The sequence below is a fragment of the Microcaecilia unicolor genome, chromosome 3 (assembly GCF_901765095.1).
Source record: "Microcaecilia unicolor chromosome 3, aMicUni1.1, whole genome shotgun sequence".
NCBI lineage: Eukaryota > Metazoa > Chordata > Amphibia > Gymnophiona > Siphonopidae > Microcaecilia > Microcaecilia unicolor.
This window is the reverse complement of record NC_044033.1, coordinates 307,434,263-307,447,865: the sequence shown is the minus strand read 5'-3', so window position 1 is coordinate 307,447,865 and position 13,603 is coordinate 307,434,263. Positions and strand designations below refer to the sequence as shown.

The 13,603-nt window shown below is 41.4% G+C and overlaps 1 protein-coding gene across 2 annotated transcripts in view; it reads right to left on the bottom strand.

Moving 5' to 3' along the window:
- Positions 1–13,603, bottom strand: part of CSRNP2 (cysteine and serine rich nuclear protein 2) — an 82,059-nt gene that overhangs the window by 44,762 nt on the left and 23,694 nt on the right. The window lies entirely within an intron of this gene.

Genomic DNA, 13,603 nt, shown 5'->3' with positions numbered 1-13,603 from the left:
AAAAATCTTGTTGGTAAATGTTTTTGGTTCTTTTAGAATGTGTAGTCCACATGGGATCATTGATTTTTTAAGGTATTGGACCAGGGTGCTTCCGTGTAACTCCTTAGAAAGGAGACTAAATTACAGTGAACAGTTTTGGATATTTACGTTGAAGACGGTAACTCTGGTCCAATACCATGGATAAAACCTTCACGGACAAATGGACGGCAATCCTAAATTGATGCAGCCGCGATTTGATGTTATTGCTGGTTGAAACGTCTACCTCCACCGAAGTGGAACTTTGAACTAAATCTTCCCAAATAGAGACTGACCTGGCTATAAAGCTTGATAAAGAAGCTTTTGATAAGCAAATGCAAGTAACAAAACAACTGATAACACAATTCAAAGAGACTTTACGTCAGGTGAAGATTAAAAAGTTTATGCGAGATGAAAAAGATTACTTAAATGATAAGAGTATACACCTGGACTAAGGAAAAGCAGACAAAGTGGAAGAAGAAAGTCGCTTTTGAGGGATCCTCGGGTGACTTAGCGGAGGGAAATGATGATAGTGGAGATTCTACTGATACATCGATGTCAGTGGAAAGAGCTATTCCAAAAAACTTGGCAGGAGGAATGGGACGTGGAAAAGGATTGCAGAAACAACAGGACCAGCAAATGAGACCAGTGACAAGGCAGAAAATAAACCAAACGAAACAGTAGTGACAATTGGGAATGCCTCAATATCAGAAATACAGCAGGAAGTGTTAAGGTTGGGATTGGGTTCTGTGCCTACCAATAAATATCATTCGTTTTAACACTCATATAGCACTGTATAAATTTTTTCGTAAGTTGCAACTTAAAGTCTACTTCTTTAAAAAAAAAATCCCCCTTCAGTTGACATATCAATTTGTAAATCCCCATCAAAGTGGTGTCCGCCGGGGACCATGAACCCAATTGTTGCCACTTTTAAAGAGCTTGTACTACAGGACTTACATCACTTAGAACAATTAACATTTAAATTTAAGAACAATCTTACATACCCTGAAAGAAGGGCTCTAATGGACATGTGAAATAATGATAAGCTGATTATTATGTGTGCTGACAAAGGCGGAGCCACAGTTATACAATCAAAGGAATGCTATGATTGTGAGCGTTTACAGCTGCTTTCCGATGAGGATACATATGTAAAGTTGAGTACTGATCCTGTAATCACACTTAAGGAAGATATATCAAATATAGTAACATCTGTTCACAAATGAGGCATGCTAACAGATAAGGAAGCTGCATTTCTGAAGGAACAACATCCTAGCACCCCAAAAATCTACTTTGTACAGAAGATTCACAAAGACCTGCAAAGTCCACTGGGACGCCCAATTGTGTCCACCAAAAATTCAGTTTTAGAGCCATTATCAAAATTTGTAGATGCATTTTTAAGACTTGAGGTGTGCAAAATACCATTATATTTATGAGATACTACTCAATTCCTGGAATTATAAGCACTTCCGTGGACATGCAGGACAGATAATATTTGGCTAGCTATTCTGGATGTAACATCTCTTTATAAAGTGATCCCTCAGGACAAAGCTTTAGAAATCATTGAACATACTTTAGACTGGCGAGTGAAACCAGCAAGAATCACTACCGAATTCGTAATGTTACTGGCCGAGGTGGTCATAACTAAGAATTATTTCTGAAATGATGGATTTTATCAACAAAAGAGGGGAGCTGCCATGGGAGCAACACTAGCCCCATCAGTGGCCTCTTTATATATGGCAAAATTTGAGCAGGAACATCTATATGGTGCACTACCATTTCAGTCAATACTATTTTGGAAGAGATTTTTAGACAACATGTTTTTAGCTGTGGCAGGGCTCTAAGACTGCCATGCAGGAATTTGGCTTATGGATAAACACCTTGGATGTCAATTTGAAATTTACATCACATAAGGATCGAAATCAGATTGAATTTTTGGATGTGCTGGTGATTAAATGGCATGACCAATTTGATACCACATTGTACCGCAAACCGGTGGAAAGAAATAATTTGTTGAATTTTGTCAGTTTTCATCCGTTCAAATTAAAATATAACCTACTAATCAGCCAATTCCTGTGGATACGACGGATATGCAACACATTAGAAGACTTTAAATATCAAGCAGGGATCTTAACACAATGGTTTAAGGAAAAGGGATATCCCAATAAAGCTTTGAAACAAGCATATTTAAGATGCTCAGCGTGAAATTACTGCTGCAGAAAACATCAGAATCAGCTCCAGACCATCTGACATGCGTATTACTATATTCATATGCGACAAACGATATATTTAAATCCTTCAAAAAACATTGACATATCCCTCCAACTATTCCCAGGTTTTCAACAATATCCTATAACACCCTATAGATGGGGTAAAACGATAGAGAAATGCTGACATGTCAAATATATAATACAACAGCCTCTAAGTCAACAAGAGGACAACAAGACATATGTGGCACATGTCAATGGTGCCCTTTGGCAATTACAGGTTCAGAATGGATTGACCCAAAGTCAAGATATACATTTCAAACAATAGGAAGAGTATCATGCAATTCTAAAAATATGGTATACTTATTGGAATGCCCGTGTCATTTATACTATGTGGGACGCAGTAGTAGACCCATTAAACTTAGGCTAAATGAACATAAATGTCGCATTACCACCGGGAATTTGCAGGCACCGCTAGTAAGCCACTGGAAAGAAAAACAATACTGTTGGAATGATATAAGATGGCGTATCATTGATATTATACATGAAGGGTGGGAGGGAGGTAACTTAGAAACGAGACTAAATTACAGTGAACAGTTTTGGATATTTACAATGAAGACGGTAACTCCATTAGGATTAAATGCTGAAATATTCGGAATTAGAGATAAAGTGGTATTACTTTAAAGGTTATTTCCTTTATTCTTACTAGCCTCTTCTGCTTCAATTCACATGCACACTTTGTGCTCATTGGCTAATCCCTTATCTCTAACGCGTGATCCCATCATGTAGCAACAGCAAACAAGTTGCATGAAACACCTGGCTCCTTCTTCTCTAAACACATATTGGTGGAGGAACATTTCCTTCTTTGGAAGGTCCTCAGCCTCACTCACCATAAAACAGCTGTCCAAAAACACCGCTGCCATCTTACATCGGTAAAGAATGTGGTAACACTGAGACGGTTGGTAGCAAGGAGTCTAAAGCTAAGGGGTAAAAAATATAATATTGTTGGGAATACCTCTAACTGAAATCAGTGTATTATGCATTTTTATAAGGGACCTAGCCTTGAAGCTGCCAAGCGGTGAAACATGTCGTGTTGGACAAGATATGAACAAATGGCTAGAAATGTAAGGAGGGGCGACAAAAATTTCTTCAGGTATATTAGTGAAAGAAGAATGACTAAAAAGGGAATTGTGAGACTAAATGATACAGCGAACCGCTATGTAGATAATGATGAAGAAAAAGTCAATTTGCTAAATAGATACTTTTGTTCTCTTTTCACTGAAGAAAATCCTGGAGAAGGACCGCGAGGGACTGGCAAAAGTACACCTGAGAATGGAATGGATATAGCACCGTTCACAGAAGAGAGTGTGTATCAACAACTTGGAAAGCTAAAGGTGGACAAAGGCATGGGACCGGACGGGATCCACCCCAGAATATTGAGGGAGCTCAGAGAGGTTCTGGCGGGTCCTCTTAAAGATTTGTTTAATAAATCCTTGGAGACGGGAGAGGTTCCGAGGGACTGGAGAACGGTGGAGGTGGTTCCTCTTCACAAAAGTGGTGATAGGGAAGAAGCTGGAAACTACAGGCCGGTAAGCCTCACTTCAGTTATTGGAAAAGTAATGGAAGCGATGCTGAAGGAAAGGATAGTGAATTTCCTAGAAGCCAATAAGTTGCACGATCCGAGACAACATGGTTTTACCAGAGGGAAATCGTGCCAAACGAATCTCATTGAATTCTTTGATTGGGTAACTGGAGAATTGAATCATCGACGTGCTATAGACGTAATCTACTTAGATTTTTGCAAAGCTTTTGACACGGTTCCCCACAGGAGGCTCTTAAATAAACTAGATGGGCTGAAGATAGGTCCCGAAGCGGTGAACTGGATTAGGAACTGGTTGACAGACAGACGACAGAGGGTGGTGGTAAATGGAGTTCGCTCGGAGGGAAAGGTGAGTAGTGGAGTGCCTCAGGGATCGGTGCTGGGGCCGATTCTGTTCAATATATTTGTGAGTGACATTGCTGAAGGGTTAGAAGGTAAAGTTTGCCTATTTGCGGATGATACTAAGATTTGCAAGAGAGTGGAAACCCGGGAGGGAGTGGAAAGCATGAAAAGGGATCTGAGGAAGCTAGAAGAATGGCCTAAGGTTTGGCAATTAAAATTCAATGCGAAGAAATGCAAAGTGATGCATTTAGGGAGTAGAAACCCACGAGAGACTTAGGCGGTGAGAGTCTGATAGGTACTGGGGGGGAGAGGGATCTTGGGGTGATAGTATCCGAGGATCTGAAGGCGACGAAACAGTGTGACAAGGCGGTGGCCGTAGCGAGAAGGTTGCTAGGCTGTATAGAGAGAGGTGTGATCAGCAGAAGAAAGGAAGTGTTGATGCCCCTGTACAAGTTGTTGGTGAGGCCCCACCTGGAGTATTGTGTTCAGTTTTGGAGGCTGTACCTTGCGAAGGATGTTAAAAAAATGGAAGCGGTGCAAAGAAAAGCTACGAGAATGGTATGGGTTTTGCGTTCCAAGACGTATGAGCAGAGACTTGCTGACCTGAACATGTATACCCTGGAGGAAAGGAGGAACAGGGGTGATATGGTACAGACGTTCAAATACTTGAAAGGTATTAATCCGCAAATAAATCTTTTCCGGAGATGGGAAGGCGGTAGAACGAGAGGACATGAAATGAGATTGAAGGGGGGCAGACTCAAAAAAGATGTCAGGAAGTATTTTTTCATGGAGAGGGTGGTGGATGCTTGGAATGCCCTCCCGCGGGAGGTGGTGGAGATGAAAACGGTAACGGAATTCAAACATGCGTGGGATATGCATAAAGGAATCCTGTGCAGTAGGAATGGATCCTCAGAAGCTTAGCCAAAATTGGGTGGCGGAGCAGGTGGGGGAAGAGAGGTTGGTGGTTGGGAGGCGAGGATAGTGGAGGGCAGACTTATACGGTCTGTGTCAGAGCTGGTGATGGGAGGCGGGACTGGTGGTTGGGAGGCGGGAAATACTGCTGGGCAGACTTGTACGGTCTGTGCCCTGAAAAAGGCAGGTACAAATCAAGGTAAGGTATACACATATGAGTTTATCTTGTTGGGCAGACTGGATGGACCATGCAGGTCTTTTTCTGCCGTCATCTACTATGTTACTATGACAAGAGATCTATTTAAGCTAAGTGCTATTGAAGTACTAACTTGCAAAATGTTTTCGTGTTTGAAAGTTTCACACAATTGAGGATCTGAATGTTAAAAAATACTATTTAAAAGCACAAAACATATATATAAAAAAATATGATTTAAAACCAGGTTTGGAGGCCAGTGGAGGCTAAAATCGATGAGAGCCCCATGACTCCGCCTGAGGTCTTCCAAAAAAAAAAAAAAAAAAGTTTTCTTTAGTTTCAAGTATCACAAGCCCAGAATCATAAGAGTTGAAAGGTATCATTTGATGGACTTGTGCTAAATGTATGAGCTTGAAGTGAGTGTCTTGAGACTTTAGACATATTAATGCGCAGTTTTTGGGGGTTTTATGTTCAAATGAAGCCGAGGATCCTAGCTACAGGTGGTGCATGTATGTTGAAGTTTCTCCGTCATAGTTTTGTGACTTGTGGTGATAACATTTTTTTTAACCCTAAACAGCTCATAGATTTTCTTCATACTAGAGAGATTTGTACAGTAATGGGGTACTTCCATAACCACATATCCTTAACCAGCTGCTGTTGGCTCATTATGACTTTTATTGAATTATTCCTTTTGAATTTGTGGTATTTTCTTTTTCGTCCCTAGATACTGTGGGCTAAAGTTAATATTGTTATTTCCTTGTATGAATACTAGAAGATTTGCAATTTCCTATTTTCCTTTTTGTTCATAATCTCTGAATGTAATCTTTTTTTTTTTTATACAGTAGAATGCCAATTATCCGAATGCCGATCATCCAGTTTCCCAATTATCCAGACCCATTATCTGCCAATACCTTCCCAGCCAATCTTTGTGGTCCTCATAGAGAAAAGTCCTGCCCTTTCCAGACTCATACAAAGCAGAAAAATGCCCTTTCTGCCTTGCCCTTATGGGAAAACAGCCTTGCTATTGCTGCTTGTGGGGAACACAGCAGAGGAAACAAAATGCTATCATTGCTTGCGGAAACACGGCAGAAGAAACAGTCTTGCTATCACTGCTGGCGGGGACATGGCAGCGAAAACAGCATAGATGAGTTGTGAGGATTTCTTTGACTGATATGACACTTGCTTCATACTGGATTATATGTATTTATGATTATTCAGACCACCCTCTGCAGAGGGTAGTCCGGATAATTGGCATTTTACTGTACATAAATAAATGAGATATTGAGGATCCTGTTCTGATGCCTTTACGTTAACTGCTTATTCTGATTATTTAGGTCATACTGTTGCAAAGTTGTGAAGGAGTTGACTATAGTGCAATATGCTAACAATTTACTTGACGTGATTGGTGCTCAGGCCTTTGAAAATATGCCGACAGACAAAATCACAATGCAGCATATTTTTCCATTACTGAGGCATCACATTCTTCTGATCCTTCACAAGTAATCTGGAGGGCTTCAGTTGTTACTAAAGAGGTGATAAACTACTACTAGCCCATTTGATTGCTGTTTGATAAGACCTTGTCAGATGCAATCTGTGAGTCCATTGCTTGCATAGCAAACCAGTTGCTAACTGAAGGGTTATTTCCTGTAATAGCTTACAAAGATTGAGGGTCTGTCCACTACTCCCACTCTATTTTAGATCATTTTCAGTTTGGTTTTCAGCCATATCATGGCGCAGAGACTTAGTTACAGATTAGCTTCAATGTTTTCAGGCAAGGCTTTGATTTAGGGACCTTTTATATTCTGGTCTTGCTTTATTTATCAGTGGCCTTTGACACTGCTAACCATAGTTGTGCTACAAGGGTCTGAATGCACCAATAATGTTAGGAGCTATGCCTTTGGTAGGTTAACTACTGGCAGGGTCTCCGAAGGTGGAAAGGTTTCAGCTGGTGTGCTAGACTAAGAAAAACCACCCATCTTGGCAACAGCAGCATGGGACAGTGTTGGTGGCGGGGGATCACATTTTGACAACGTCAACACTGGCAGGTCTGGCAATCTAAGTACTTACGTATCTTGCTACAAAAACTCAATGGATAGTTACAATGAAACAACTTACAATATAGTGCTGGAAGATGAGCCCCTTAGGTTGGAAGGTACTCAGTGGGCTACTGGGGAAGAGCTGAAGACTCTTTGGAGTAAAACTAGTATTTTATTAAACAGCTGGAACAAAGCACTGATCTGACTGCTGATGTAGCTGCATATGAAATGAGTCAGAAGCTGCAAAGACATCTTACATATTGCAGACTCTTTTTTGTTTCTGGAGTTCACCGACTACCTCCTCATGCTAATCCACTCTGTCTCCTCTAGTTTATTTCCCAGTTTAACTATCTTTTTTCAAGCTTGCCTCCCTGTCTTTTATATCAGTCAGAAGCAAGGCAATATCCATTTTTAATTCTGCCATCCACCACTACATTTCTTTTAGTAAAACCTTCTTGATCCGCCCTGAGTCACCTGTAATGATTTTTATTAGCAAACTGTCTAGGAATAGGTGGCCTATACATGTTTTAAATAAAATACCTTCATGGTGTGACCTCACCTTGAGTATTGCGTTCAGTTCTGGTCGCTGTATCTCAAAAAAGATATAGCAGAATTAGAAAAGGTTCACAGAAGAGCGACCAAAATGATAAAGGGTTTGGAACAGCTGTCATATAAGGAAAGGCTAAAGAGGTTAGGGCTCTTCAGCTTGGAAAAGAGACGGATGAGGGAGATATGACTGTGGTCTAGAATCGATTTTTTACTCATTTAGAATCAATTTTTTACTCTTTCAAAAAGTACAAAGACTAGGGGACACTCAATGAGGTTGCATGGAAATACTATGTGCTATTGTTGATGCACCATATGCCTTCTTACCTCTTTTCTCTCCCTCATGCAGGCCAACAAACTCCTCCAAGGACTTCCCTACTAACACCCCCAATTGCTCTGCTTGCCTTCAGTATAACTCAATTGTCTATTCTGGATTAAACTGTAGCCTAAAACCAAGCAACATTTTGACGCCCATGGAGCTCCTTGCTAAGCAGTCATTCCCTTTAGCTATGTTTCTATAGATCTCAATATGTATACTTTGGAAGAAAGACGGGAGAAGAGAGATATTATAGAGATGTTTAAATACCTACATAGCATAAATGCACAGGAGGTGAGTCTTTCATTTGAAAGGAAACTCTTAAACAAGAGGCATAAGATGAAGGTGAAAGGGGAAAGACTCAGAAGTAACCTGAGGAAATACTTCTTCATGGAAAGGGTGGTGAATTTGTGGAAAAGCCTCCCAGCGGAGGTTGTGGAGACTAAACTGTATATGAATTCAAGAAAAATTGGGACAAGTACATAGGATCTCTAAGGATGTGAAAGGGAGAGTAGATGGCATGGTTGGGCAGACTGGATAGGCCATATGGTTGTTACCTGCCTTCAGTTTCCTATGTTTCTTTTTTATAACACTTCCTCCAAAATCTTTAGCAAGGGCTTTAGAATGACACGGGGACAAATTTTACCCCCATCAGCTCTATCCCCATCTGCACATGCCTTGAACACATGATTTTATATTTAAATCTATTTATTAAAGTATAAAAAGCACCAATATTCTGTACAACTGTTTGTAAATCACAAATAGAAAACAATAACGAGCAACTGAAATACCCCCGCCACCCTCTACCCTTCCAAATCCAACAATATCTGACTTCAACTATTTATTTCTATTCCACCTACAACTAAGCAGATCACGATAAAACATACACATATTAATGTCACAAACAAAATCTCGTCATACATTTATCAAAGCAGCAAACTCAACCCCACGCTTTCACAAACAGATGTGTCTTTAAAAGCTTGCAAAATTGTGCCATACTGACACACATTCTTAAAATCCCAGGAATTCATTCCAAACCTATGGACCTGCGATAGAGAAAGATGAGTTCCTAGTACAAGCATAATGCACAGAGTGTAAATTCCCATTAGCTAATAACATCACATTCACTGATCGCAAAGATCTGGAGGGTCGATACACAAAAAAGCCCCTAACCTACCCTGTTAAAATATCCAGGGGACATAATACAACCCACTCTGTATGCCTTAGGAGAAATATGCCCATGAAGCACAGTTATGGCTTTTTAATCTGTGCATAATAACTCATCAACAATCTCAGGATTCAATATAGCTCTCCTGTCTTCTATAGTAATTCCTACAATAGAAAATGTCCTCTCAGAAGATATGCTGGTAGCAGGAATGCACAGAATTCCCCTGTGTGAGTTTTACCAGTTTTGGCCAGTACTTTTGCTTATTTTTCAACAAAATCAAAACATTATCGCTTGCATCACTCAAATATAAATAACTGTCCAATTCATTAACAACATCCTTCAAAGGAGACATTGCTCCATAAGTGTCACTCATAAAACTGATATTAACAATGACTACTAAATGAGTTTTGGGGCCTCATGAGACCCATCTTCAAATGGCGGTACAGTACAATAGCATCTCTGCTTAATTTTTTGGTTCCACAAAGGTAACATCTTCCAAATAACCCTCCCTTATCACATCAAGTGAAACCACCACACATGCTCTATAATGTTGTATGGGACTGTAGCTCTGGCTCACATGGTGTCCTCCTCATTATGTACAAACGTTTTCTTCCTACTGCCTATATGTACTATCATGGACAAACATTAACCCTTCTTGGCTGTAACAGAGATAGTCATTGTGTCTTAGGTCTCCTATAGGAGAACACAGTCTGATGTTATCAAATGCTCCTGCTATGGCTTTATGTTGCTACATCTCTCATTTTTCCTGCATCACCAACCTAATGTTTGTAATTTCTGGTTAGGTTGGGATTACTGAATAGTGTAAACCCTGGTAGAGAGAGTCATTGGGGAGAGTGACTGGGAGGAAGCCCAGCCCATGGGAGTGTTTATGGAATAAAATGCAGAAAGACAGTGCCCATATTGGGGTAAGTGACAGCTCTGGGAGGAGTTAGGAGTTAATAAAAGTAGTTGCACGTGAATGCACATGGTCTTTTGATTGTCTGAAAATCTCCTGCCAATAGATCTGGAGGAGAGAGGGGAGTCCTGTTTGCAACATAGTGTAAGCCACATTGAGCCTGCAAATAGGTGGGAAAATGTGGGGTACAAATGCAGCAAATAAATAAATAGATAAACTTTGGCTGACAAGGAGGGGGGACTACTATACAAAGTGGCAACTGGAGCATTAAGAGTGCTACAGGTGGGCAGAGAAGGGTTCCAGCCTATGAGCAGCGGGATTGGAGCCAGAGAGAGCTCAGTCTCAGGTCCAGGGTGAATCTAGAGAGGGATCACCGCTGGAGAAGGGTCAGACAGTGAGGGGTCTGAGCCCGCTGCAGATAAACTGATAGGGAGGGGAGAAGACAGCCTTTGGGATTTAGCACTGCCTCCCAGGATAGGCATGGGCAGGAGCACTTGTCTCTATATAAATAGTCCTGACGTATCCCTGTAAATATACCCGTGAAGTAAGTGAACATAAGAACATAAGTACTGACGTACTGGGACAGACCAAAGGTCCATCAAGCCCAGTATTCTGTTTCCAACAGTGGCCAATACAGGTCACAAGTACCTGGCAAGATCCCAAAAACGTACATTTTATACTGCTTGTCCTAGAAATAAGCAGTGGAGTTTCCCAAGTCCATCTTAATAATGGATTATGGACTTTTCTTTTGGGAAGCTATCCAAACCTTCTTTAAACCCCGCTAAGCTAGCTGCTTCTACCACTTCTTCTGCCAACGAATTCCAGAGTTTAATTACACGTTGAGTAAAGAAATATTTTCTCCAATGTGTGTTAAATTTACTACTTTGTAGCTTCATTGCGTGCCGCTTAGTCCTAGTACTTTTGGAATCAGTAAACAAGTGATTCGCATCCACCTGTTCCACTCCACTCATTATTTTATAGACCTCTATCATATCTCCCATCTTTTCTCCGAGATGAAGAACCCTAGCCGCTTTAGCCTTTCCTCATAAGGAAGTTGTCCCATCCCCTTTATCATTTTCGTCACCCTTCTCTGTAACTTTTCTAATTTCACAATATCTTTTTTGAGATACAGTGACCAGAATTGAACACAGTATTCAAGGTGCGGGTCACACCACGGAGCAATACAAAAACATTATAACATCCTCATTTTTGTTTTCCATTCCTTTCCTAATAATACCTAACATTCCATTTGCTTTCTTCGCCACCACCGTACACTGGGCAGAGGGTTTCAACATACCATCAATGATGACACCTAGATCCCTTTCCTGGTCGGTGATTCCTAATGTGGAACCTTGCATCACATAGCTATAGTTCAGATTCCTCTTTCCCACATGTATCACTTTGCACTTGCTCACATTAAATGTTATCTGCCATTTCTCTCCATGTTTTATAAGGTCCTCTTGTCATTTTTCACAATCCTCTTGCGATTTAACAACTTTGAATAACTTTGTGTCATCAGCAAATTTAATTACCTCACTAGTTATTCCCATATCTAGATCATTTATAAATATATTAAAAAGCAGCGATCCCAGAACAGACCCGTGGGGAACCCCATTATTTATCCTTCTTCATTAAGAATACTGACCATTTAACCCTACTGTCTTGTTTTCTATCTTTTAACCAGTTTTTAATCCACAATAAAACACTACTTCTTATCCCAAGACTTTCCAATTTCCTCTGGAGTCTTTCATGAGTTACCATATTTTTCGGACTATAAGATGCACTTTTTCCCCCCAAATTTGGGAGGAAAATGGGGGGTGCGTCTTATAGTCCGAAGGTAGAGATTTAGCAGGCCGCCCGCCCGCCCTCCCTCCGAGTTCAGGATCGCCCTCCCTAGGGTTACCTCCCCTCCCCCCGGCCCTGTCACCACCTCTCCCCTTACTCACGCGACCTTCCCTGGTGGTCTAGTGACGTCGGGGCAGGAAAGAGCCCCCTCTTTCCTGCCCAGCGTGCTGCTCTGCATCCTCCTGTATGCTGCCTGTGATGACGATCTCGGCGAGATTCAAAATGGCCGCCGAGACTTCAATTCTCGGTGGCCATTTTGAATCTTGCCGAGACCGTCATCACAGGCAGCATACAGGAGGATGCAGAGCAGTGCGCTGGGCAGGAAAGAGGGGGCTCTTTCCTGCCCCAACGTCACTAGACCACCAGGGAAGATCGTGTGAGTAAGGGGAGAGGTGGTGACAGGGCCGGGGGGGAGGGGAGGTAACCCTAGGGAGGGCAATCCCGAACTTGGAGGGAGGGATTCGGACAAGACGCACCGGAGCACCTAGGTTTTAGAGGAGGGAAAAAGTGCGTCTTATAGTCCAAATTTTTTTTTTCCTATTTCCCTCCTCAAAAACCTAGGTGCGTTTTATGGTCCGGTGCGGCTTATAGTCCGAAAAATACGGTACTTTGTCAAATGCCTTTTGAAAATTCAGATACAGAATATCAACTGGCTCACCTTTATCCACATGTTTTTCACTCCTCCAAAGAAATGTAGTAGATTGGTGAGACAAAATTTCCCTTCACTAAATCCACGTTGGCTTTATCTCATTAATCTATGCTTCTGTATATGCTCTGTAATTTTGTTCTTTATAAGAGTCTCTACCATTTTGCCCGGCACCAACATCAGGTTCACTAGTCTGTAATTTCCCGGATCACCTCTGGAACCTCTGAAATAACAAAAGCTGACTTAAGTAATTCAAGAGTACTTCAATCTATTGTGTTGGCAGTATATTAATTTACCAGCTGCTTGTTGCTGAAGTTCAATAAATGTTGAGTTGTTGTTCAGTCCAGGAACCATGCTTAAGTCCAAAGCTTAAGAACTGATTGGAATCCTGAATAGTAAAATGTCTCCCAAACCCCCAGATTGCTATTCCGGACCATAGACCCACCCCGGCTCAACTGTAAGTAGACTGAAAAGAAGGTGTGTGGTAAAAGTGGCCCACGTGAAAGCGAAGACCGTGAGATCTGAAGTGAGAGAGATAATTAACTTCTTTTGTAGACTGGGTCCGGAGCTCAAACCGGGTTAAACGTCCAATCTCTTCATCATCGACACTCACAGGTATTACCATCTCCCTAGCTCTCTTAAGCAGAGGGAAGGGCTCTCTTCACCATGAAAACCATGAAACCTAGCCAGGCCACTCTTGTGCTACAGCAACACATCAGCGTCTCCCTCAACCCCTTCCTTCTGAATCAGTAGCATGACAATTCTGCTGCTGTAGCTCTTAGATTTCACTGCCTATCAGAAAGGCAGTCAATTATTTTTTGGGTGGGGAGATGGGAAGCTTTAAGGGATCAGTTGCTGATTCTG